General features: G+C 35.2%; 1 protein-coding gene and 1 long non-coding RNA gene across 3 annotated transcripts in view; one reads left to right on the top strand and one right to left on the bottom strand.

Annotated features, from left to right (window-relative positions):
- Positions 1–27677, bottom strand: part of LOC128866235 (protein neuralized) — a 76156-nt gene that overhangs the window by 11205 nt on the left and 37274 nt on the right. The gene's annotated exons all lie outside the window — the stretch shown is intronic.
- LOC128866246 (uncharacterized) lies at positions 9359–11104 on the top strand. Its single transcript, XR_008454923.1, has 3 exons — positions 9359–10119; positions 10262–10307; positions 10380–11104. It is a non-coding gene; the product is annotated as an uncharacterized LOC128866246 (long non-coding RNA).

The following is a 27677-nucleotide window of genomic DNA, read 5'->3' as shown; positions in this document are numbered from 1 at the left end:
TTTTGGGGGTTGAAATTTAACGTAAAATCCCAATGAAGGTAAATTCAAAATGCAACTGCGAGCAAACAGAAAAAAAGTAGCACTAAAGTAAGTAAAGCAAATGAGAACGGCAGATGTTCAAATTTCCAAAAATACACGCGCAACGCAAACCACACATACACACACGCAGCCAAACAATGCAAAGTTGTAGCGAACTGCCAGGGTTTCTAACAAAAAAAATGTTTGTGTGCAAATGTATGTGAGGAGTAAGTGTTGAAAAAAGTAGAACGCCGAAAAATTGATAACTGCTTAATATCAAAGGCTATGAATCTACATATGAACGATGAGTAAGAAACGTTTAAGTCGAAGGGAGAAAACACTTTGATAAAACAAGGTTTGAGGTAGTAATACAAGAAGTAACTACTTAAAAATGCAATACACTTCAAGCTAAGAAGGGTTGGTTGGAAGAGGGATACACATGTATGTGCATACAAACATTCACATGCACACAAATTTTATATACAGTTAATAAGTTGTAGTACATGAGAAAAAGAGGGGGCATTAAACCTGGACTTAGACACGCTTAAAAATGAAATTCAATACCACTAACGTCTGAACCCAAAGTCTGCTAAATGCATTTGAGTTTGAGCTCAGCCAGGCGAGCGAATGAACTACGTACTATACGAGTAGAGGGGAACCAGCAGCGGTAAAATCACGAACTTGTTTCGGGCAAGGCAAGCTGTAAGCATATGTGCATACATATGTACACAACCTCATATTGATATACTTACATACATACATATCCTAATGTGTAGGACAAAGCGACAGCCAGCGTTACGGATATGCATAAAACGGGATGAATATTAAGAATACATCCGGTCTCTTGAGGCGATCAGTAGGACATAAAACAAAAACACCAAGTAAGGATGAGAAGTCTTGGACCGTAGAAAGGAAGTAGACTGCGTAAGAGCGCAGATACGTAGCAGCAACAGCAGCAAGCAGAGTACTAATACTTCGCAGCAAGCAACACTACTTCCGGTCTTTAATAGCGCGACTTGACGCACACAAACACGTGAGTATGTATGTGTGTATGCATATCAAACTTACGCGCGGTATCAAATGAACTGGCACTTTGATTGCAGATAGAGAATGAATCGTATTTGTGTGCGTGTGTACACGAATCCAGGCAAAAAAAGGCACGTACGACTATTGTAGTGAACTGAAACATGTTTGATGAGAGCGAGTAAGCAGCTGCAGCTTCAAATGCATTTGGATGCGCAGCAGTTCAAGCAGAGGCACTGGAAATGGTGACAGTGCGGGATTAAATAAATTAAAATATATGCATTATGAATATTGCAAGCGAAAACTAGATACCGAGAATGCGTGAAACATGTTTCATATTTCATATGAAAAAAAATAATAATAAAAATAAAAATTCATTTCACCTGGCTTCAGTGGCAGATTTACATTTTTGTAAATCATATATTATTTTGACAGCGACAGTTATTTCGCGCTCAAAAGAGTGACATAACCCCGACATCGTTTCTCAGCGATACGAAGTTAGTGTCGATATGCTCAAACTATGGGGCGAAATCCTTATTGGATACAACCAAAGGAAGTTTAAAAGACTCATAGACTTTCGGCCAACTGCAGCCAGAGAAAGGCACATACGCTGAATTCAACCCGGCTCTATCCTGCGTTTAATAAGGGAACTGGATCAGGATGAGGTACTGTGATAAGCAGAGGGAACAAAAGACTATGAGGTCGAAGCGCAAACCTCTAAGTAATCTATCTATCTATCTACGCTCCTACAACGTTTCAGAATATTGAAAACTTACATACTTCCAGATTTATGGATTGTCGTTAAAAATTGATGTCATGCGGATGATCCAGAAACAAATATTGCAATACGGCAAAATTAGATTGGAAGGTGGGCTACTGCAGGGCGAATCGAAATACCCATTTGAACGAAGTTATATTTCCCAATTAATTGGCAGGCTCATTCTTTATAATAAACCAAAGACCACTGAAACATTATTAATGGTGCTTTTATGGCATTTTTAAAAAGAAGCACGCCCGTGACACACCCTTTATCCCACATATTAGTTTTAGGATTACTGTGGCTGCAAAATTTGGTGCTATCACTTTATAATTTCCAAGCCAGCGCTGCTGAATACAACCCTGCACTTCCTCTATAATGTATAAACACATATTTTGTATGTATTAGAGCACGAGCCAAGCCAAAAAGAGCTTCGATCAAAAAGAGCCGAACTTTGCCTGAACATTTCGGTAAATATTTTTGTTCAAAAATGTTATAAATCTGTAGTTTTTGTAACATTTTGAATACCCACATTTTTTCCCGATCGCTTGGAAATATCATCTCCATCGAATGTGACTAGTAAGCAGTTGTTCTATGCTGCAAGTCAGATCTGTGCCGGTAGATAGACGAAGTATTTTTTGTTATTTTTATAAACTTAATGTATAAGTATATGAAATTAATGTAATGAAGACTCTTGTACCTGTTTTTGGTTTTTTTTTTATTAATAAAAATATTTGATTTTTAGAAAACCATTGCTTGTCTTTTACTTGTTTTCGGTTCACCTCGGCTCAAATTTGCCGCAATTCAGTTCGGCCTTAAATATCGATGTTTGGTTTGTTCATTCTCTAGTCTGTATTATCTTCAAAAAAAAGGAGAAGGTGAGTATTTTCTACATTAAGCGACCATAAAAAATAGAAAGGAAAACTTTTGCTTAGACACTTTTACAGCGAGAATTGTATCATAAAAAAATGTAACCCTTTGAAGCATCAGCTTGTAAACGTTTCAAATTGATAAGCGTTCGCTTAGTTGATCAAACACATTTGCTGTTCTGAACAAATAAAATTTTATTACAAGCACAAAAAAATTTTACAGTAAATTGAAAAGGAAGAAATAAAAATAACACTAAAATACTAAGGATTTTGCGGAACAAAATAAATATATATTTTGCTCAATACTAAAAATGAAAAGTAAGGAAGCACTAAAGAGGCGATCGCCACAACAAAAAAAAAAAAAACAAAAAACCACAAGCGCCTGCGACTACAAACGTTTTTTGTTGTTTGGTGGTGTAACCAATTGATATTGATGGTCTGTGACTAAATAAAAAAATAACAGTGGAATGTGCAAAATATACAAAAAAGTGCATAATTTGTTATGAATTTATTTTTCAGGTGAGAAAAATGCCTAAAATATCGGTTTGAGTATAACAGAGTGGCGACCATGGAATGATATGACCAAGAAAATATAATAGGCAAGCAATGGCCCTGCAGGGAAGTAAAATAGTACTGGACTGGTGCGCTTCTAGTGATTTTAGACCACGTGGCCACATTCTTGTCAAGCAATGCTTCTTCCTCTTTCTACACAGAAACAATTAGCGATAAGAGTCGCAAGTGCAATCAATTAGTGTGCGTTTGACAAACAAACAAGATTTATTGCGCGCTTTCGCTCAAAAACATTTTATCAAATCTTTAACATATGCATAAATGATTATCTTTTTGTAGAAAATATAAATAATATTACCTTGCAGTCCATAATGCCAAATTCAAGAACTAATAACGAGGTACCCCAATGGGTAACTTTATTTATTAGATATTTGACTTGCACGAGATGCGAGGTGCCTATAACAGGCACGTAAGACAAGATCCGTAGTCGATGGATAAAGACCAACAAGTTAAGAACTACGACGAATCGAAATTCGGCGTTTTCTTCAACACTTCGCTCTATAAACTTCGCAAACAGATTTTTTTTCTAAGTAAAAATCTACAGTTTGGATGCATTGTTTTGGCGTTAAACGATTCATGATGACTTGCCAAACCTTACTGAACAGAAATGTCAACACAGTTTACCATTATCAGCTGCCAAATGATAGTTATCGATATCGGTAGTTCTCATGCAGCTAGAAAACGCCAACAAAATATTTGATTTTTACATCAGCTTTGCCGTAGTCTTGGAACTAACCAATTTATTTTTATCAGGCAGTTGAAAAAAACTTAAAGTTAAATGGCATTTTTTATGTTATGAGTAGTTTAAGCGCTCAGTTAGTAAAGTTCACTTTATTGGTTAGACCAGAAAACGAGAATTAAAAGGAAAAAAGTAAAAAAATTTATTCTATCTTTAAATTGTTGATAAGTTTGGGTAATTGTGAAAAAAAACTCGGTAACTTTTGTAAACTTAAATTAAGAATTCTGCCAGACAAAAAAATTATCGATTGCAGTTTTGTTCTGTGAGTTGTGTTTAACCCACGTGGGGTGCGAAGGGCGTTTTGTAGTTTCGCTTCTCGGAAGGCAGTCGCTAATTTAATAGCTAAAAGTTTTGCAATTTCCAAAATATTACAAATGTGTAACATTATCGTAAGCTCATCCTGCAGGGAGAATTCATATGTACATATGTATGTGGGTATAGACATGAATCGACGAATGACGGGCGGCGGCGCATGCAGTCTTCAGTCACTCGTTGCGCATTACTATTAAGCATTTACAGTTATGATGCTACAAACAACAATAGCATTAACTGTGGCTAAATTTTATTGCCGGCTGTTAGATTTGCAAAAATCTCAACAATGTCGGCAACAGGCTCGCAAACATCAAGCAGGTATGCAGGCATTCAGTCAGCCTTAGGCGCCGCAAGCGTTTGTGGGCATTAAAAAAAGAATCACAGCTTTTCTAAGCACTACTATTGCTTATGAATATTCTGTGTAATTAATATATATGTATGTATGTATAATAAAAAATATTAAATACATTAATGTGCTGCATTGCATGGAACAAATGTGCAACGCATCGCATGTGTGGCAAGCTTATTAAATTAACACGGAAGTCGCCAGCGTCATATTCTCAGATTCACATACTTATACACACATACATGCATGCATAGAAGATAGTTGAAATTATTACAATTTTTTATTTTGTTTCTATTCGTTTTTGCAGTTGGTGTAGCAACAAATTACAAATTGCCACATGTTTAACAATTAACGAGTACATATTTATTTGCTACGCTTTGCAACTACCCAACTAATACTCAGAAATAATATTGCTCATTGATTCATTCATTCATCATTATGCGTTATTATACGTTTCATTCATGCTCAGTACTCCAGCGAATATTGTGGTCAAGTACATTGAATGCGACGTAAGTTGCGCCTAGAAGACTTGTAGCTGTCAACAACCCGCCAGCCACATCCTTTACATCCAATACGAGTGTTAAGTAATACGAGCACATAGCTAGTGGCTAGCCAAACTGACAGTCATTGATATTTCTTGCCAAGGTAGCTAATTTTTTTTTAGTTCTTTGCTATGTTTTCTTTTGTTGTAGAGGAAAAAATTATACAAAACGTGATTTCCTTCCATCGACATCGGCAGTCAGTTGTCCATTCAATTAAACATGCAACCAATTCACCATGCACTAGTTCTCAATGAACTTCTGCTTGTAACAAACATGCTATATAAAGGGTCTTCCCAAAGTGAATACTTCCTAGACCTTTTTTTATGTCATCTGTGTCAGGTAGACAGATGTGCACTTTGACACGATCGAGGGTTAGGTTAGGTTGCTTGCAGGACACGTGGTGAGCCTAAGGCCCATTGTGAAACCTGCATTTGAGTTCAATCCTCTCACTAAGTTGCTTAAGCCACTTAGATCTTTTTAAGAAAGTAACTAGCTCTTGCAGGGAGGCATTTTGCAAATTTTCCAGGTCTTCAAAGAAATAATCGTCAAGAAATTTGGCACGGTTTTTTTGAAGTGCAGGACATTCACAGAGGAGGTGTTGTACCGACTCAATTTCTTCATCTCCACAACTTCTGCAGCAGTCATTGTGAGGTACACCCATTCTACTGGTAAGGGTGCCAATAGTGCAGTGACCTGTTATAACACCTGGGAGGACGCTGGTAGTTGATCTGTTGACTCCAAGCAGACATTTTGTCTTTTTAAGATTCAGTATTGGCGCTTTAAAGACCACTTTTATTAGTTTCTGCAATTACGCTTAAGTCAATCGCAGTGTACATACAGTTCGTTTAGAGGAATGCTAATATCCTCTACCACTCGCTGAAGGTCAAGCTCACAGCGTTTCCTTGCACACTCATCCGCTCATTCATTTCCCTCCACTCCAGATTGGCCGAGGACTACACAATAGAACAACGCGTTAAAACTATTGAAATTTGTTATGAAAATAGTCAGATCGACTAATTTATTTATTTAAGAACAACATATCGCAAAAATCGTGATTTTTTTTTTTTGGTGGAAATAATCATCCGAATGAGTCGACAATGCAAAGTTGGTGAAAAAATTGTAATATAAGAAACTGGTTCTGTTAGCTTAGAAGAAGGACTGACAGACCAAGAACTGGACGTTCTGTTGAGAGTATTGCTGCTTTAGCGCAAAATATTGCTGAACAACCTTTAACATCAATGTCTCGACGTTCTCTACAATTATACATTCATGAATTATCTTAAAAATTGTAATTCTCGTATGACAGCCAATGGACGTGCTCATATATAAATATAATTTCCTATTATTCCGCGTGGGAGCAAAGAGCCACAGCAGTTTGTTTTATCCGAGGCTTTTTTGTTGTGGTTTCGTTGATAGTATAAGGTTTAAGATTAGCAGGTTACCAGCCTACCTTTCCGATTCTGATGCCGAGGTTTCGGCTAAAGATCCCAGACTTGCTGCCAAAAATGTTTGCTTGTTGCAAGAGAATTTCTTCTGTCACAGTTAGCCTTTACTCGGTCGTCAGAGCCTCATCCGTTTTAAACAGTGGGCACCACGTGAAGATAAGGTTGACTGTTAGGAGGGATAGTCTTGTATTCACATATAAATTATTGAAAGCCATATTATGAAAAAAATAAAATAAAAATACTGAATGAAGCTGAATTTTTACATGTTTTATTTTAAAACATCTTCTGAGCGCGTCTTTTGAAAGACCCTTTATTTATTTACTATAAATGTCTGATTTCTTGTGATATCACACTTTGCCACTACAATTTTTCTGCATTAATGTACATTTTTTTTTACTTTGTGTTTTGCACTTTTTGCCGCAGTTGTCCACTTCCTCTGGCTACCTGTATTTGCTGACATTTACAACTATACATTTCTTACAACTTCTAAGCTAAACTCTAATAATATACTATTAGCGTTATTGCCGTCTTTTAGCACTATTAGTGATTCCGTAGCACGTTGCACTCACTAACTGTCATCAGTCGGCGAATACACATATTCGTACATACAATACAGGAAAATAAAATGTTGTCAACATCCGCATGTTGGAGGGTTCGTTGAACAAGTTGCAAGAAATTATTGAAAATTCTTCAGCATTCTTTGGACAATTGAAATATTTTATATTGAATGTGATATTGATTCCAGGCTTGTTATTAATGCTGTTTCATCACTAAATCCTGATCATCAATTCAGTCGTTAACTTAATCCACTAACGGTAACTTTATGCGTGACACTTTCGTAATATTGGACTACAAATAAGGAGACGTAAATCTTAGCTCGACGACTAATTTGATAAAGACTAACAGTTGGTTAGAGACCTAGGGACATCCATAGATGCATATTATGCTTTTAAAACCATTTTCTAATCTCATAAAGAAAGCGGCCGTTACTAACCGAGCGGATAAACTGTGAATAATTTTAAGAGAGGGTTAAAGAAATCAAACTTTTTTTTACAGAATATCTCAAGAATATATTTTTATTTATTTATCAAGCCAATGCATACAATAAATTCATATATACTAAGTGGACATATTTTAGGGTTAATATGCATTAAAGAAAAAGGAAATACAATTAAACTATTTATAATAAAAATTTCAATAATTCAATAGACAATCTTTTGAACATGAAACATCTGCCTCAATAAATTTAGAGTTTTTATTAAACTCGATTAGTACTCTAGTAATAGGAGCATTGGAGGATAATGCGATTTTGAGAGACCAACTACGAACTACGAAGATCTCTGGCTGGAATATTAAAGCAAATCCTCTGAAGTAGCACTGGACAGTCAACAGCACCGCGGTTCAAATCGAAAATGTAAGGCAAAGATAAAATTATGCTCCTGTCCGCAATGAGTTTAAGCCGAGATGCGTAAATTACGCAATGCTTGTGTCAAGTTGACGCTTGTGTCAAAATTGACGAAGATCAGACCTGATTTCTTACCTTTTCGACTTTGAAGCCTTCTTCTGAAACTTGTTATTTTTGACGTGTGTGCCATAACTCAAAATCTACTGTCTTGAAATGTTGGTATTCCGGGAATGTTTTTTTAATAATTATTAATCTTACATTAACAAATTCCAAAATGTTTTTTAGCGAAGATCGGTTTTGGCTTCCAAGTGCTACGAAAAATTGAGAAAACGAAAACATTATCCCAAGGATACCTCGAGAAATATTTCTTTTAGCAAATTAATTTTTTTTTATATTTCAGATGGTTCTACGGCGAGTCATGATATATATCGCAAAGCAACTTTCAAGAGCAACCTTTCGGGAGTACGTAGGTTCCAATCTCCGTGCATAAACATCAAATAATAGAAACGGTTTTTTCTCATAGCGATCGCCCCTCGGCAGGCATGGCAAACCTCCGAGACAATTTCTGCCATGGAAAAGCTCTTCATAAAAAAACCATCTGCTGTTCGGAGTCGACTTAAAATTTTACGTACGAGGCGGGGCTGGTCAAACACCTAACAGAAGTGTGCGTGCCAATTATTTATTTATTTTTTTTATGCACAGGTGCTGAATATTTTGCGGGAGTGCTTGGAAACATTTACCGAAAATGGATTTCTACTTTCTCTTAGCGCATTAAGATCAAACAGATTCTCCCAGGCTTATCAAATCAGATAAACTTAGTTTGTCAATTCAATAGCCATCCAATCACTTGCCCATGCAGTGTAAAAGTTGTAGATACAACAAAAGAAGTTTTGAAAACGTATAATTATCAAAAGATTGCAGTTTGTGGAAAACAAAAACCGCATAAAATCATTTCCCAGATCGCTGGTAACGCGGCCTGGCAATGGTCACTTCCGCTGATTTGCATACTTTGAGATTTATGTCGCATGGGAGGCAGTGAGGCGCAACGAAGCAAAACTATTTGAATGTGAAAAATAAAACCAAGGGAAGCCACAAAAGCTAACCGAGGCAGCGAAGTATTTCTGCGAAATAACCACAATACTAAAATGAAAACATACATATTTACTTCTGTAAACAAAAGTATTAAAGTATGCATTGAAAATCGCTCAGCCAAAGAAGGGACAAAGGCCAGTTAAACAGTTGAGAAACTGCCGCCGATAGCCAGGCAAACAGCCCGCCAGCAAAGCGAGTCGGCAGCAGCTTAGATGAACGAGTGAGCGAACATCAAGTGTGATGAACTTCTTAATCTGTGAAAATGTGCACACGACTCCGCTAAATAGTAGTGGGCACTGCACTTGCCGGCGACAGCGGCGTATTTCCGCTATTTTTATTCTTCAAAACAAAACAAAACAGTGCACTTTTCAATTTTATCGAAATAAATAAAACAAACAAATCGTAACGAGAGAACTGCCGCCGCTGATACTTTAGAATGCATGGGAGCTCATCAGTTGGACAATTGCGATAGAGTTGTCAGCCAGTCGTTGAGGTCAAAGTGGAGTGCAATGCACTGCGACAGAGGTTGTTTGTTGGTGCGCATTGCGAAATATGAGGCTTTGGACAACGCAAACCGCAAAACAAGAAGATTATGTACTAAGTGCAACAACAACAAGAACAACAACAAAAGCGTCAAAATGGCACAATAAAGTGAAGTAGGAGACTATGAGTACATTGCGAATTCGAGAGCTGGCCAGTTATTGGATATCTTACGCCTGCAAAGGGAAAAGAACAAAAAAAAAAGAGATATTTGTAATCTAATAGATAAATTGTATGCATTGTTGTTGATGCATGTAAAACAAGCTATGCATGGCGAGATTGCTTACAACGACCGGCGAATTGTGTTACGCTTTGTAACTTTATCGCGATTGCAATAAAAATGTAGTGTAGTGTATTTGCGTAAATGTTGTAGAAATAATAAAAATTACACATCAACAACATTATTTCAACAACTCTTTCGGCTATCTCTTTCGAAGTTTTCGACGGTGCGTCCATTTTTGGTAAAGCTTGACATAACAATCCACTGTTTACTGCAAAAATGTTTAACTCTCGTTTCAGAAATCTTAGTCTTATATACGAGATGCAGCTATTAAGTTACGAGACTAACGCTGTACAACTTTTTATTTTGATTTCATAACATAGTGGCAGACCGTCGTCATCGAAAACTAATGAAAACATCAATTAAAGTGTAAGAAAAGTTGATCAATAACCGCAAACTAACCATGAGAGAACTGACAGGGAACTTGAATATTGTTTATAGATCTGTTGAGGATATTTAGTTTATGATTTGGGTTTGCATCAGGTTGCTGCAAAGTTCGTTCCAAAGCTACTGAATGTCATGCAAAAAATAGACCGCGTCGATATCGGCAAAGACATGATTGCCAAGCCTGAATCCGACCCAAAATTCATCAAACGCATCATTACTGGAGACGAGACGTGGGTTTATGAGAACGACACGCAATCCAGATATCAAGGAGTGAGTGGAGAGCTCCGAATGAGCCAAGACCAAAAACAACCACATTTTTTTCAGTCAAAGCAGAAAGCGATGCTAATTTTTTCAGGTTTTTATAGATTACAACGGTGTTGTACACCACAATTTTTTGCCAGAAACTCAGACAGACTATTATGTGGGCGTTATAAGGCATTTATGTGAAGCATTTTACCCAAAAAAAGAAAGAATTTTTGACCAAGAATGAAATGAATATCATCCAGCAGCCATCGAATTCACCAGATAAGGCTCCCTGCGTTTGCCTTATGTCTGATCGAGTCAAAAAACCACTGCCGGGAACGCGTTTTAATAGCCGAAAGGAAGTAATGGAAAAATCGAAGACGGCTCTTATGGCTATACCGAAAATAGAGTTCGAGAAATATTTCGATAGCTGTATCAAACGCTGACATAAGTGCGTTGCAGTTGATGAGGAGTACTTTGAAGGCGATAATATAACTTTTGAGGAGGAAACTTGAATCTTGAATTTTCTAAATATATTCCGGGAACTTTTTGATCAAAGTGAAATGCACATGCATTTTTTTTAAACGGACTGTAAAATATTAAATTTCGAAGGGATTGAAGCACATCAGGGGCTTGAGCATTTCAAATGTATGCCAGGCTCTCAAAATTTTATTAAAACACTTCAAAGTATGTATTTAGTAAACATATTTTTATTAGTTTTTTTTTATGTTGGTGTTTGTGTTTTGTAAAAACTAAATATCTATGCATGTAACTTTAGCGCGTACGAAAGGTAAGAAAAATAATTTACATTTTTTCTATAAAAACCACTCATTTTCCCTTATTAACACCCGGCAGAGGTGAATGTGAATGACCTTAGAACTCTTAACCAACACAGTCGGAAGCTCTTTCAGCGGTAAAGTTAAAAACTAAGTCACAGTCAGCTTTTTAATGTGGTTAAATGAGCGTTTTGTTTAAATTAATTAAAATTTAGCCACAGAAAAAATGTGCGTGTGTTCGCAAACATACTTATGTATATGAATATATGTATATATGTATGCAGGTCCATCCATTTATCGTAGCGTTTGTTTGAACCCATTACTTTGTCGAAGGCCACTTAAAAGTAAACATTTTTCGATGCAGATGCTTTTAATTTTACTTTTTTCGCTGCTCGGGGCACACTCAAAAAAGTACTCTAAAAGAGGATAAGTAGAGCGCGCTCGGGAGGCAATGCATTTCTAAATACTTATACATACATACACCTACAATATGAAATTTATTTTGTTTTTGTTTTTTGGTTTGTTTGTTAATTTTCCAACACTTAAATTAATGATGTGTCCATTAGGTATGAAGAAGGAAAGAAGTGAGTAGATGAAAATGCTAGGCTGCCGAACATCGTATTTTCTTACACACTCGAATAATACGATATTATTATCTACGAAATAATAAGAAATTATGGATGCGTGAAGTGGCTGAAACTGAAATCCCCTATTTCATAGAAGCTTCAAGCTTTATTATGAATTTAATTGCTTCAGCGAAGGCTTACCGTAGTTTAGGCATCCAAAAACTAAGGCTACAAATAAAATACCAAAAGCCACGGTAAAAACATAAACAAAATATTTAAAATGCAATGTATTTGCTGGTGATTGCCACTCTTCCTCGGTCATATTTTTGGCCTGCAACAATTACAACGGTTCGATAAACTACGAGCAACCAAACACACAAAGCGCTCGTGTAGAAGCAGCGTAAGGTAAAAATAACTCCACAAACGCCTTCATACAAATGTACATTCATACATACTTATATATCTGCACACATATATTTTTACATATACGAGTATGCATGCACTGGGTGCATATATTATGCACCAGCAGCTACGCCCGCAGTGTTGATGCGATTTCTCAGAAGGGGTCGCATGCTTCAGTGCCCAAAGTATGGGCCTGCAGATAGGCAGAAATGAGACAGCAGCCAAGACGAAAAAGAAGCGCGAGTACTCGTCATTTTGAAGTAAAGAAATAAGCGTGAAAAATTTGTAGTAGTGGGGTGGCATGATGATGGCTCATTATAAACATAGCAACAACACACATACTCGTACACACACAAGCGCAACTAAAACAGAAAAGGTATAAAAAATTGGTTGCTTTTTCTAATACTACAGAAATGTTTTAGAGCAGAAATTTTTATTTGGTGTTGTTGAACTGGGAAGCAATTTGAACGACTAGAAAATTTCTATGCCTGCTCGCCACGCTTTCAGCCAGCAACAGCTGCTATAAAGTTAATTATATTTGATGCGAGCCGGTGAGGTAATTTGCGGTTCAAGCGTATAGGAAGTTTTTCGTATTTGGGTTCATGCATAGATAGCGACTAAAAGAATACAGAAGGCATTTTGAAAAACGAAACATTCAATAAAATGAAATAAAATAATATATAATTAATTTAGGAAATAAAATAAAAAATACAAGTAATGTAACAAGTAGTAGTAGTAAAACAAAACAAAACTAAATTAAAGTTGAACAAAATTTAATTCAATTAAGTGAAAAAGATGATATAAATGATATAAAATCATAAAAAGCAATTCAATTAAGAAAAATAAAGGAATTAAGAAAAAATAAAGAAATTAATAAAAGAAATAAAAAATTAAGTAAAGAAATTAATAAAAACAAAAAACAAATAAGTGAAGAAATTTAAAACACGATTAATTTTTAATTAAATAATTTTTTAAATCGAATTTAATAATAAATGAAATAAATATAAAACGGACAGTTACATTGTCCACTATCATAAATTAGGATTTATCAGCATAAGAGCCCCAATAAAAATAAATAATTGGCGCGTACACTTCTGGTATTTGGCCGAGCTCCTTCTCCTATTTGTGGCGGCGTCTTGATATTGTTCCAGAAATCGAGGGACCTGCAAGTTTACGCCGACTCGGAATGGCAAAGGTTTTTTTGTAACGAGACCTTTTTCATGGATGAAATACACTCGGAGGTTTTCCATTGCCTCTCGACTGGCGGCCGCTATTGGAAAAAACGTTTTCTATCATTTTGCTGTTTCATGCACGGAGATTTGAATCTCCACACTTCCGAATGGTAGTCACGCACCAACCCATTCGTCTACGGCAGCCGCAGGATCAACTGGGGATCCCGGCAGCAGGCGCTATTTAGAACTCGGTAGGTATTTAGAAAAGCAAAGCCCAATCAAGAACAACATTCCACAAATTTCTCCTCCTGCTATTTTATGCATCCACATGTAGAAATTTAGGTAGGTATTCAACTAATTATGAGAAAAAATTGTCGTATAATGAAAAAGATTAAATATCACACGAACGGAGTAATACCAGAAAATCATTCTTTCATTCGGAATTATGGTATTGCGTGGACAACCTCACTACGCTTGGTAACGTTAGAAAATGAAAGTTCAGAAAAGAACCTTTTTGCACTTGAGATGAATAATTCTCGCAATTCGCGACGCAGAGCAATTTTAAACAACGAAGGGTTCAAGAATCAAATAAAACATAAGTAAGTTAATAAAATGCGGAATATTTGAATTTCTTAAGTTGTAATTTTTATGCCATTTGGACATTTAGCAAATACCATCCCGAAGTCTCGTGAAGACTGGTCGATCGGTCTAATTTTGCACCTCTCTTTCCATAGCCAGTCTTCACTCGCAAATAGTGAGCTGGTTGCTGATCTCCACCTGTGGTTCATAAGCAAAATCTAGTGGTTTGACGTGCCGCCACAAAAAGTAAACCAAAACAGTAAAACGACATGACCGAAACGTTCAAGTGAAAGGTCCATTTCTTGAAAGCATTCGTTCGTATCCCAAAAAGTGATGGATATGTATAGCTATCGGAATTGTTATTGATAACCAAAACATCGCGCCCCATTATTCGGTAGCACACAAAATGCCTGTTCTGAAAACTTTTGGGCCAAGGATACCACCTGCTGTATGCAAAATACACAAGCAGTCATTTTTGCTTATATTTTTATTATGTTATGGGTTTTAGGGAGTCTAGTGAGCATTGCAGTTCACTTCAAATATTATTCATATATTCATTAAACCATAAATTAGTATCATCTCTAAACATAATTTAAAGCCAATTCACCGAATGTCTTGCGTAAACGAATGTGAATTTTTTGAGTTATGACTTTATTTGAGCAAACCAGCAGTGTATCTACTTGCACACTCCTTTTGCAAAATATTTCGCTTAAGAAATATAAAACGCACACATTTTCTTCTACTTTTGCTGAGTAAAAGAACTTTTCAGAAATATTCATAAACTCAAAATAATTAAAACAAATATTATATGATGAACAACCCACTCGGACACCAACACTTCAGCATAGTATATTTTTCCCCCCACGCTTACATGAATTGAAAATACACAGTGCACCCATACACTAATCAACGCCACTTTGAGCCCATGAGCCTACACAAATTGTTTTGCATCTAATTAACAAAACAAATCGCTGCACCACGCATCATTTTGCATAGGTCAACGCTGTCGACGCCTGCGCCGTGTACCATTAGTACGCAAATGGGGTGCGTGACGCACTGCCACGTGCCGCTGACACAACATGCTAAATAAAAACAACAACAATGTCAACCGTTCACCCGCAAAAGAAGAGCAGTGTCTAGACTTCTGCAGGCGTCGTGACATCAATTTCTCATATTGTGGTTGTTGCTTTATGGTGATATTGATTTTTAACCGGCACAAGTCGAATTGGTGGCAGCACGCGCCGGAAAAACAGTAGGCGAAAGGTTAGTGCTGCACAATAATGCCGGCAAATGACGAGTGTAAAAAATTAAAACATCGAACTTCAGCAATTAGTTGAGGAAAGGAAGAGCAAATCGTGCCGAAAGGTGGCATACGAGCTGCATAATTGATTGAGTAGCCGCCTATGATACAAAAAGAAACCGGAAGTGCGTAGGTTGGCTGACCAATGGTAATATAAAATTGTACGCATAAAAAGTGTGGTGGACTTGAAAGATGACAGCGGCGTTTGTCGCAACTTTCTTTTGAAGTCAAATGTAAGGCAATAATAATATTGTAATAAGGAAAGTGATTCGAAAAAAAGGGTTTCAATTCAAAAGAGTAAGAAAAAGATAGCTGTTAGGAACTGCTTGGACCGAAGTATTAATTTTTGAAAACAAACTAACTTAAAGACAATGGAAGTATTGGCTTATAACTTCAGACGGACGAATGGACGTAAATACAATGAAACCTCTCCTAATGGACACCTCTATTAATTAGATGGACATCTCACGGTCATTTTTTCTTATATAAGTATACATATATAGAAGTATACATTTCGAAAGAAATTACTCTCTTAGCCAGACGCCATTTCCATAAAAGGTTCACAAAAATCTCTATTTAGCGGACGCGAACTTTTTATCAAAGGACATTAAGATTTCTTTTCATAACAAATCAAACAAAAACCACTGTTGAACGGTCGCGGACAAAATATAAAAAATGTTAGTGAGCAGCTACTTGCATACATACTTACATACATAATTGTCATTTATACCCTTAGTTGGGTTGTTTGGCCGAGCTCTTCCTCTTTTTTGTGGTACGCGTCTTAGATTTTTCCATAACTCCGAACGGCAGATATTTTTTATGGGGAGCTTTTTCATGGCAGAAATACACACTCGGGGCGTTGTCATTGCCTGTCGAGGGGCGACCGCTATTAGAAAAAATTTGCTCTACCCTTTGAGATTTCAAGCCCGAGGTTTTGAACTACCGAATGGTAGTCACGCACGAACCCATTCGAGCTCAGATGGAAATTTAGTCTTGACATACTCGTAAAAAGAATGACCTTGGTTCCTACCAAGTCTCAATAATGGGTGTGGGGCAGCCCATTTTTCAAAATTTTTCTTTTATCGTAATTTTTTTTTCTTCGTAATATTTGAAAAAAGCTTCATTGACTTATGGATGGACATATATTAAAATACAATACCCTTGTGTTTAAGTGTGCGCCGGTATAAAAATATGTAATGGAGTTGAGAACAAATACCCATATCACTAAGTTTAAGAAAATGTAAATAAACAAAAAATTAGAACCTAAAAGTTAACACATAAATTTAGTAGAGAGAATTTTTTTCATAAAAAAGGCCACAAATAACACTTACATAGCTTTGCACTCAGCCTGGGCATGGCACGCTTGAACGGATTAACAAAACATTTTCAATTTACAAGTTTTAAAAATATTTAGAAATAAAATGCTAATAGAATCAAAATGCAGTGTCTAGACTTCTGCAGGCGTCGTGACATCAATTTCTCATATTGTGGTTGTTGCTTTATGGTGATATTGATTTTTAACCGGCACAAGTCGAATTGGTGGCAGCACGCGCCGGAAAAACAGTAGGCGAAAGGTTAGTGCTGCACAATAATGCCGGCAAATGACGAGTGTAAAAAATTAAAACATCGAACTTCAGCAATTAGTTGAGGAAAGGAAGAGCAAATCGTGCCGAAAGGTGGCATACGAGCTGCATAATTGATTGAGTAGCCGCCTATGATACAAAAAGAAACCGGAAGTGCGTAGGTTGGCTGACCAATGGTAATATAAAATTGTACGCATAAAAAGTGTGGTGGACTTGAAAGATGACAGCGGCGTTTGTCGCAACTTTCTTTTGAAGTCAAATGTAAGGCAATAATAATATTGTAATAAGGAAAGTGATTCGAAAAAAAGGGTTTCAATTCAAAAGAGTAAGAAAAAGATAGCTGTTAGGAACTGCTTGGACCGAAGTATTAATTTTTGAAAACAAACTAACTTAAAGACAATGGAAGTATTGGCTTATAACTTCAGACGGACGAATGGACGTAAATACAATGAAACCTCTCCTAATGGACACCTCTATTAATTAGATGGACATCTCACGGTCATTTTTTCTTATATAAGTATACATATATAGAAGTATACATTTCGAAAGAAATTACTCTCTTAGCCAGACGCCATTTCCATAAAAGGTTCACAAAAATCTCTATTTAGCGGACGCGAACTTTTTATCAAAGGACATTAAGATTTCTTTTCATAACAAATCAAACAAAAACCACTGTTGAACGGTCGCGGACAAAATATAAAAAATGTTAGTGAGCAGCTACTTGCATACATACTTACATACATAATTGTCATTTATACCCTTAGTTGGGTTGTTTGGCCGAGCTCTTCCTCTTTTTTGTGGTACGCGTCTTAGATTTTTCCATAACTCCGAACGGCAGATATTTTTTATGGGGAGCTTTTTCATGGCAGAAATACACACTCGGGGCGTTGTCATTGCCTGTCGAGGGGCGACCGCTATTAGAAAAAATTTGCTCTACCCTTTGAGATTTCAAGCCCGAGGTTTTGAACTACCGAATGGTAGTCACGCACGAACCCATTCGAGCTCAGATGGAAATTTAGTCTTGACATACTCGTAAAAAGAATGACCTTGGTTCCTACCAAGTCTCAATAATGGGTGTGGGGCAGCCCATTTTTCAAAATTTTTCTTTTATCGTAATTTTTTTTTCTTCGTAATATTTGAAAAAAGCTTCATTGACTTATGGATGGACATATATTAAAATACAATACCCTTGTGTTTAAGTGTGCGCCGGTATAAAAATATGTAATGGAGTTGAGAACAAATACCCATATCACTAAGTTTAAGAAAATGTAAATAAACAAAAAATTAGAACCTAAAAGTTAACACATAAATTTAGTAGAGAGAATTTTTTTCATAAAAAAGGCCACAAATAACACTTACATAGCTTTGCACTCAGCCTGGGCATGGCACGCTTGAACGGATTAACAAAACATTTTCAATTTACAAGTTTTAAAAATATTTAGAAATAAAATGCTAATAGAATCAAAATGCAGCTTACACCCACGAACAAATTACGCACGATCAAGTCGTCAATATTAATTTTCCCAATCCACCTACGGCACCCAGATTAAGTCGCCCAAAGAGTGGAAAGTAGAAAACGGAGATTGCATTCATGCAATACGCAGAGTGACCTATAGCCAGTCAAACAATAACAATCACCCACATTCGGTAAAAATTGTTGGAAACTTAAGAAAAACAAAACATGAATAAAAAATTGTGTCATTTGACGCGATCAAGTGGAAATCGATTAATAAACCAATCTAAAAAATACTTCAAGTGGTATTCACTATGTGTGGGCATCGCCAACGCCAACACAGGCAGATCGATGTGTGAGTAATTTTGCGTGGTAGAAAAATTATACTTGAATGCACTTATGCACATGCTTGCATGCACGCCCATGTAAATATGTTTTATTGTAAAATGTGAAATGTTTTATTATTTTAAAACATGAAAAATAAAATATTATTCAAATTCATACAAGATTTATATATTCCAGTATTTTGTTATTAAAGTAAATAAAAAATATGTTTTTAAGTAGGTGCTAATAATTAAGCGGAAGAGTCGGAACAGCATTTGATGCAATGCAGACAGCCGGATATTGTAGTAAACGGTTGACCGAATGATGGCCGATTTACCATTGAGGCATAGAGTTTTTTAATTAGTTAAACCACTTTAAGTTCACCATATATTTTTTATTTACTGTGAAGTTCGGGCACGAATGACTTTTACTAATTTACCATACCATAAATTACTACTGAAATTCTTACTTGCCGGTCGCTACTTTAAAAGCTCTTCCCTCTATTTTCTGTAGGAATGTCCCACAATTCAAGTCAGCATATGCACTTTATTGAATGTTTCTGTTACAGTTTTTTGAATATAGAATAGAATAGAAAGGAATATAGAATATATTCGTTGCAAATAGAAAAAAATAGTAGGCCGAAAATGTTTAATAGGGGTCTTAAACATCTGGGAACAATTAATTTTTATTATATTACAATTCATTTTTATTATTTAACATCGCCATACTTTTTTTTTGCGCTTGAAAATTTCGAAATGTGAGCCAAGTCGGTGGCATTTGCGGGAGTTATTGGTTTCTGCCTTCAAATAAAAACATCTGTGGCTACGATGCGTGGAATGCTTATAAAAGCTCTTGAGAGGCTTCTGAACCAACGTACCCCGAATGGTTTCAATGCAAAGACTATGGTCTGGTTAAGGTAGTAGACAAGGAGCGGCCGGAATAAATAAAAAAATGCATAAACAGTAGAGTTGCTGTCATTACTGGATAAAGATATGAAGATTCGTGACAGACGCAACTTTCAAATTCATTAGGTCTGACTCAGTTATGCATTTTTCATCGTTTGATGGCATTCATGGTGAAGGATTTAGTAATAAGGAAATTTAGTGGCGTTTGACTTGAACTAGAGAGGCTTCGAACGACGCTTTTTCTAGAACGAACAGCTGCTTCAACAGCAAAATGTGGTTTCTGCAGTGAATAGTAACTGGCGATAGAAATGAGATCGATTGCAAAAAACAAAAAACATGCAACAGCATCGGCTGTCAATAGATAATATTTTTAAGAATTACTTATTTCACTTATCTACAAAATATAGATGTTTAAACCAAACACATCGAAGTAGCCATAACTAAATTTATTACTAACCATTAATATAATAATACTATATGCGCCCTCTCTTTGTCAATGCATAAATACAATTTGTCAAATCATAAATACATTTGGGCAGCTCTCCATAAAGCTTATGTCTGATTAACAGCCCATTTCTTTCAACACAAAAACTTACGTATATGTTTTTGTTTCATTTGTTTAGAGAAAAGATAGTATTTGGTTATTAACGACAACGTATTACTATATTATGCTGCCAGCTACGTTTTATTGTTGTGACTACACGCGTTTCGCTTTATTAGCATCATAAGTCTGACTAAAGTCGTCAACAAATAAAACACTGGTGTTGAATTATGTAGTTTGCTGTAATGCCTTGTAATTTTATTATTGAACGAGTATATTGTCTCAGGTATCACAGGCATATTGTTTATTAACTTATTTCTATCTATGAATATATGTACGTAGATATGTTGTTGTTATTATTTAACGTTTGGTTTTGTATGTGGTTTAAGTTTTCCTAATTTTTTCTTATTTCATTCTCATCTGAGGGTTGCATCTTAATAGTTAAGTTGTTTTAGCTGGGCAAAATTTTTGTTTAGCTAATTGATGGCTTACGGCAGTATTCCCATGCATAGAAAAAATTAGTTATTATGATTGCAAGAACTATTATATTTTGCTATGCAGAATGCGCACTCTGTGATTTGCTCCACAATCACAAAAGGAGTAAAAATTACTAAAAAAAAGTTACTTTTGAGAGAATTGGTGATAAGAATAATCTTGTATGCTTTTGTATTTTTATATCATTTGACCAAAATTTATTTAAGCAGATGGAGCCAAGCGAGGAATTTCTAATCAAAATGAAAATGTAAACATTGAGCAGCTGTTTTTCCGTGCAGAAATGTTCAACTCATTTGCTGAATTATATGACATTCTTACTTGTCATTGTTCGCTGAGTATATCTATGACTACTGACAATGAGAATTTAACTTTTATAACAAGTTACGGCTATTGCAAAGCCCGAACTTGGCTGTTAATTTTATGAAAATTATGTATTCTATGCAGCGTGCTCTTCTAAGGAATTAATTTGCATCCTTATAGACTATTAAAGCGATCAGTTTGCAAAAATTACAAAAGCCTTAAATAAAATTTATCAAAAAAGAGGGGAAAAATGCAAAAGAAAAACAACAATTCTTATTCATGTTTTGTTAGCACAAAAAAGGTAAGTTTAAGGCCGGCGGGCCAATTAGATGTCCTAAATTCAGTAGTTTTCGCGAACCGTTGTAGGATGAGAAAAAAAACAATTAGCCAAATGAAGTTTTGGGGATAGTTTAATATATATTTGAACTAAAAAAAAAAAATTTGTACAATCTCCAACAATATATTGTAAGCCGAGTTATCAATAGATTCCCAGAGCGCCTGTATCCAACTTCTGTACAAGATACAACTTGCAATTTTCATCTGAAAACAAAAAAAAAAAGATGATTAATTTTGATGTAATTATCTTCTATGTGAACTAGAAAACATACAAAAACTTTTTTAAGCGACTTTTTTACCCAGTTGAGGAGTTTTTTTTTTCCTTGAAAAACCACTTTTTTTTCTACCTTCCCCAAAAATTCGAATTTTATGTGTTTCTTAGTTCACATCGAAGATAATTACATCAAAATTAATAATCTTTTTTTTTTTTGTTTTCAGATGAAAATTGCAAGTTGTATCCTGTACAGAAGTTGGATACAGGCGCTCTGGGAATCTATTGATAACTCGGCTTACAATATATTGTTGGAGATTGTACAAATTTTTTTTTTTAGTTCAAATATATATTAAACTATCCCCAAAACTTCATTTGGCTAATTGTTTTTTTTCTCATCCTACAACGCTTCGCGAAAACTACTGAATTTAGGACATCTAATTGGCCCGCCGGCCTTAAGGGAAATATAAACAATTAAACAATTAAAAGGCAAAAAAAATGTTTTAAATAGGAAAATAGATACACAAAAGAAGGAAATTTCATTGCAGCTATATTTTGTATTATCAAGCAGATTTTTGCCATTTCTAAAGATGAAAGCATTAAACAAACATTGCCAAATTGGAACTTTTTGGGAAGGGAGAGTTTTTATAAAATATTTTAAAGTTTCCCTCAAGCGTTTAGAAGAGCCTTTAGAGTAGTGATGGGCAAACTCAGCACATTTGCTCTGTGCATCAGCGTGTGCTTCTGCGTGCGTAAAAGTGCTAGGTGAAGGGGGATAACAAAGCACAGGGAAGAAACAGAAAAATTGAGCGAGTTGTGTCTGTGTTTGTACCCTGAATGAGAGAGCAATTATTCTTGAATTCTTACCAGGGATGCCAACTTTTAACTTCATATCAACAAATTTCTAAAAAAATAGGTTTTTTTGGTACATTTTTCTTCAATAACTAAATTTAATACAATACATATTACACTTTCTATTATAATAATGAATTAAGATAATGAACAACAATAAACAAGCAATTAAACATTTCAAAAGTTCGCGTAATACTGTTTTTTAATTGCTAGATGTAAAGAAAGTTAAGACCTCTGAAAATATTTAATTTGAGATTAAATTAAAATCTTACATATTGGAAAGCAATGTCAGTTAAATCTTCAATAATATTGATCACTGCATATACTGACGAATCTGTAAATTATTCACACTTATGTTATGATTACTTAAATGGTTTTTGAGATCGGATATATTTTTTTAAATTGAGCTAAGAAATCCAGAAAATCAATTTTTTTAGCAAATTACTTTATAAAACTGCAAACTCTCTTCAGCTAACGAAGTTTGTCGAATGTTTCAGAATTTTTAGCTACTGAATGATACCATTTTTTCTTTTATTTTTCACAAAAAGTGGACGTGATTGATAACTAATTTCGCCCATCTAAATCCAATACACCCTGATATGCACAACTGCAAATAAAAATAAACAACTAAGAGTATATACAATACTCATGTATATAAATTATGAATAATAAAATCAACAATACCCAAAATTGATTCCCACATTTAACAACTGCGGCAACTCTTACTCATAACTTTTGACATTTCATAAATAAAATCAGTTTTTTTGTGATTTCTTCATTTTTCGACGATATTATTTGAGACCGTAAGTTACATATTATTGTCGCATAAAAAAACACTAATATTAAGTGTATTTGTATGGTGTGGATGCAGTGAAAGTGCTGAAAATTCTATTTAAAAATTTGAAACGGCGAACGTCAAAACAAAGTGCACTGTGTTCAACTGCCGACAAAAACCCAAATTTATTTCTAATGTGTAATATATTACTCTGTTTTAACTTTTAATTCAGATAAACAAAGTTAAATAAAATATTAAATATAAAACATTTGGTTCAGCATGACCTCAAATAAAAGAACATTGTTAAATTTGAATCCGAAGTGGAGTGTAACTTTTTTATGCAAATATGTAGACGGAGAATCACAATGCCTTGTATGTGAAAAACGTGTGGTGTGTAAGGTTTTTAACATAAAGAGACATTATGAGCTGCACAGGAGTGATTATGATGAATATGTAGGAAAAGAAAGGAAAAGTATATACAAATCCTTAAGTCTAAGCGAAGAGCCCGATTCGATGTGCCAAATTACAGAAGGTCGGAAAAATTCAAATTATTCAAATTTTTTTTTTAATTTCTTAGGAAAGCGAAGATTACGTTGTAGATGCAAAGCGTGCAACTTATGAAATCGCGTTAAACCTTGTTCGTGAGAATCGTGCATTTCCGGATGGCGAATTGGTGAAGTTTTGTATATTAAAAGCAGTAGGAATTTTGTCCCCTTATCTCGTAGAACTATAAGCAGACGCGTAGATGAAATGGCGGAAATTACAGAATCGCAGTTAAAAGAGCGTATAAAATCATTCACAGCGATTTCATTGGCAATTGACAAAAGTACAGATATATCCGACATAGCCCAATTAGCGATTTTTATCCGAGGAGTTGATGCCCACCTAAATATATGTGAAGAACTTTTGGACATTATTCCAGTGACAGGGACGACTAAAGGTGAAGATTTATTTCAATGTGTTAATGAATGTACTGTACGTATGGGTGTATCATGACGAAAAGTGATTTGCGTTGCCACCGATGGTGCGAAATCCATGAGCGGATGCAAACAAATTTCTCTAATCATTTTTGTGTACTTTGTCATACTGTGCACATTGCCATATGCGTGTGATTTGAATTTGAGAGCAACTAAGTACTCACCAAGAATACCCACTCTGCTATGATAATTTCCTCAATGTTTTTTGAAAAAATCCTCTATTTTTTTTAATGGAAACATGTATAAATTGTCCTTTTTAACAAAATAAAATGTATAACATCCATTGTTTAAATAAAACTTGGCTGGTTGAGATTACTGTTCGCTGTTGTGACCAGCACTCTTTAAAAAAAAATGCACTAATATAAAAACATACGATATACGATCATTCAGAAAAATATACACCGATTTGTCAGTACAAATTTATCTCCACATAGTTTAGCAACTATGAAACTTTGACATGCGAATGTTCAAACTTCTTGATTATAAAATCGCCTATGCTTCTTGGTTACAAAAATTATAAAAGTAAATAAAATAGAAATTTGCAAAGATGATGTTAATATTCAAAGAAGCGTTTCCAATAAAAAAAAACCAAAAGCATTTTATTATTTCATATGAACGATCAACACTTCGAAATCCCTTAACATGGAATGAAGTCCCCTTATCTGGTAACTTTGCTGTTGGCAAAGCTTCAGTCTCTTTTTTACAAACACATATGCGTTGCTCAGAAGTGATTAATATACGTACACGCCTATTGCTTACCCTTCTAATGTAAGTTTGTCGCCCCCCCATCTAGCACTTTGCTAGCACGCTCTGCTGCGAGCGTGCCACGCTGCTGCCCGTCCCTACTTTAGAGTATCGTTCTAATCGACGAACACTAGCTTTAACAAAAACAAAAATACTTATAAGCTTTCTTAAGTTAAGAAGAATTTTTAATTTAAAAAATTCTGAGAAAGCCCCAACGTAATTTGCATTAATTTCATACATTTTTTTTTATCACTATTTTTTATTGCTCTCTAACAGCTTCCATTTCATTTAATTGTCAGCGCAGCAGGGGTTAATATGCGCGTGACCTTTTTTGACAGTTGTTTCAAGACGAAGAAAAACAAACAGCAGCAAACTTTAAGTAGAGTGCAATTTAAATGGCGCGCAGTTACCAGAGACAAGAGCTCTGAAGTCGAGAATACAATTATTTACAAGTACATACAATACATTAGGATGGGGCGGTTTTGCAACGATTTTTATTGTAACGAATAAAAATTATTACACCACATATGGCTAAAATGCATTTCGAGTTTCCAAAGATTGACTTTATGGAACATAGAATTCTCTATGTACACTGACCGACAATTAAAATACGGTGATCAAGTTCATATACCATAGTAGCATTAAACCAAGTACATTGCTCTTATGTCCTCACCAACAGCCTTATTTACAACAATAATGTGCTAATGTGCCAATAATACATTGAAACTCCATATTTTTTCTTACGAAGAATACATTTTTGATACTTATTTCTACCTTAGAAGTCCGTTACGATATTTTTGAAATCTTTTTTAAATAATTATAAAAAACGAAGTATTAAAAAACGGACTTAAGAAAAAAATTAAAATAACTATTACAAAGGGCGAATTTAATTTTCATCCAAGTGTGCCCTCTATCTGGGCAACCATTTCAACTTAAGTAAATATCGATGTTATACTGTAAACGTTAAAAGTGAGTTTTTAAAGTACTCAGAAAATTAAATTTTCATACAATTTTTTCATGAAAAAAGAAATCCGACAATATCTAAAAAAAAATAATTTATTCTGACTCCATATAAAAAATTTGTACATGAAATTGATGTATCAAATGCCGTGGTTATTTTTAGTATGCATAGAAAATTCTATGTTGTTCCATAAAACTCAAATTTTGGGACCAATCATATTCGTTAAAAATCAAATTTGGAACCTCGAAAGGCGTTGCTCGTACTAACAAGATATAATAATAGAGAGACCGCGCTGTAGAGGTTTCGAAAAATTGTATGCCATACAAATCGCTCCGCTCTAATATAAGCACATTTCTTACATGAGTGTATGTGTATAGTACATTCATCTCATCTATTTAGGTAAATGTTGCTTGCTATGTGGACTTTTTTGGTTTTGCATTCCATTGCGTAAAATCAATTTAACCATCAAATTCAAGTGTAGCAACAAGCGAAACCTGATTTACCGTTCAATGAATGCGCAAAATTCCCACGCTAGCGAAACCGATATCGGCCAGTGTTACCAATCGACGGTACATAAATTGTCAGTAATGCGGCGAATGAGACGAAATAAGTAAGAAAAAAAGTTTGAAAACCAAAATAGGAAAGATTACTTAAGTTGTAGGAAAAAAGTTTGCGAAATCGCAAGAAACACAAATTGTGAACGCAGAAATAAGCAAAGCAGGAATTACTTGAAAAAAAGAAGAAATAATATTGCACAAATGTAAATGCAATTGGAAGATAAAGTGACGAAAAAGAAGCTACAGCATCACATTTTTCCCACGATACCAAATTTGTGTATTGGAAGAGGGAATGAAGTCCAAGTAACATATCGACCCTCTTCACGCCAACCACAACTAAAATAGCAGCCACTTACAACAAGGTAATTTGGTACATGCAACAAAAATAATCTTCTCAACAAGCTACTCACTGCAATCGGCATGCGAATCGCAGTGGCAGCAAGCTGAGCTGGAGCCGTTTCAGGAATTGCTCTCAAAAAAAAGGCATCAACTGTTAGTTGAAACTGTTTCTGGTCGGGGGTATGCAACAAAAACGATTTTAGCGGCAGAAGCTCCTACACTGACGGTTATAACGGCACTTGAGGTTAAAATACTCACGTTGCAGGTAGCAGCGAAGGCTTTGTGGTTCATGCCACAGGATATGTGGCAGCCGAATGCTAGCTGACAAGCGCATCAAAAACTCGCCGCGAACAAATATCGATATGTGGCAACAAATGCAGCGCGGATCTGCAGTCAGCCAATTACACTTGTGCTCACATAATTCAGACTATAAATGGAAGAAAATTCCCAACATCGTATGGAAAAAAATATTCAAATTGAATTGGCTATAAAACTGCATGCCCCGGAGTTTTCTAGGAATTCTGATTAAAAAGGTGAAAATTTTGAACATTTTTTGAAATTTGTTAGGTTAGGTATAAATGAAATTTGTTAAGCTTTTGTGAATTTTGTAAGTGAACTTTGATTCATACAGTTTTCGTTATACTCATGCAATCAAAATTATTTTTATATAGTACAAAATTTAGTAAGATAAATATTGCGAATATTGTAAAAGGATAAAGTGACTTACTTATATAAACACCAGTGTATGTATGATATGTACATAAGTACTATGGTATGGCGTAGTGGATAATAATGGATTGATAATGTGAAAAACGTGCAAGAGGCATCAACTTGCAAGTAGGTTAGTCATAAATGCCTATGTACATACATGCAAGTACTCGTATATTGGCGATTAGGTAGTCAATTTGGAGTCGTGTGTGTCAAAGATTTTCGATCAAAAGCAGTTTTTTTGAAGGCAGGC

This window comes from Anastrepha ludens, chromosome 2 (genome assembly GCF_028408465.1).
Source record: "Anastrepha ludens isolate Willacy chromosome 2, idAnaLude1.1, whole genome shotgun sequence".
NCBI classification, from domain to species: domain Eukaryota; kingdom Metazoa; phylum Arthropoda; class Insecta; order Diptera; family Tephritidae; genus Anastrepha; species Anastrepha ludens.
This window is presented reverse-complemented; position numbering and strand designations above follow the sequence as displayed.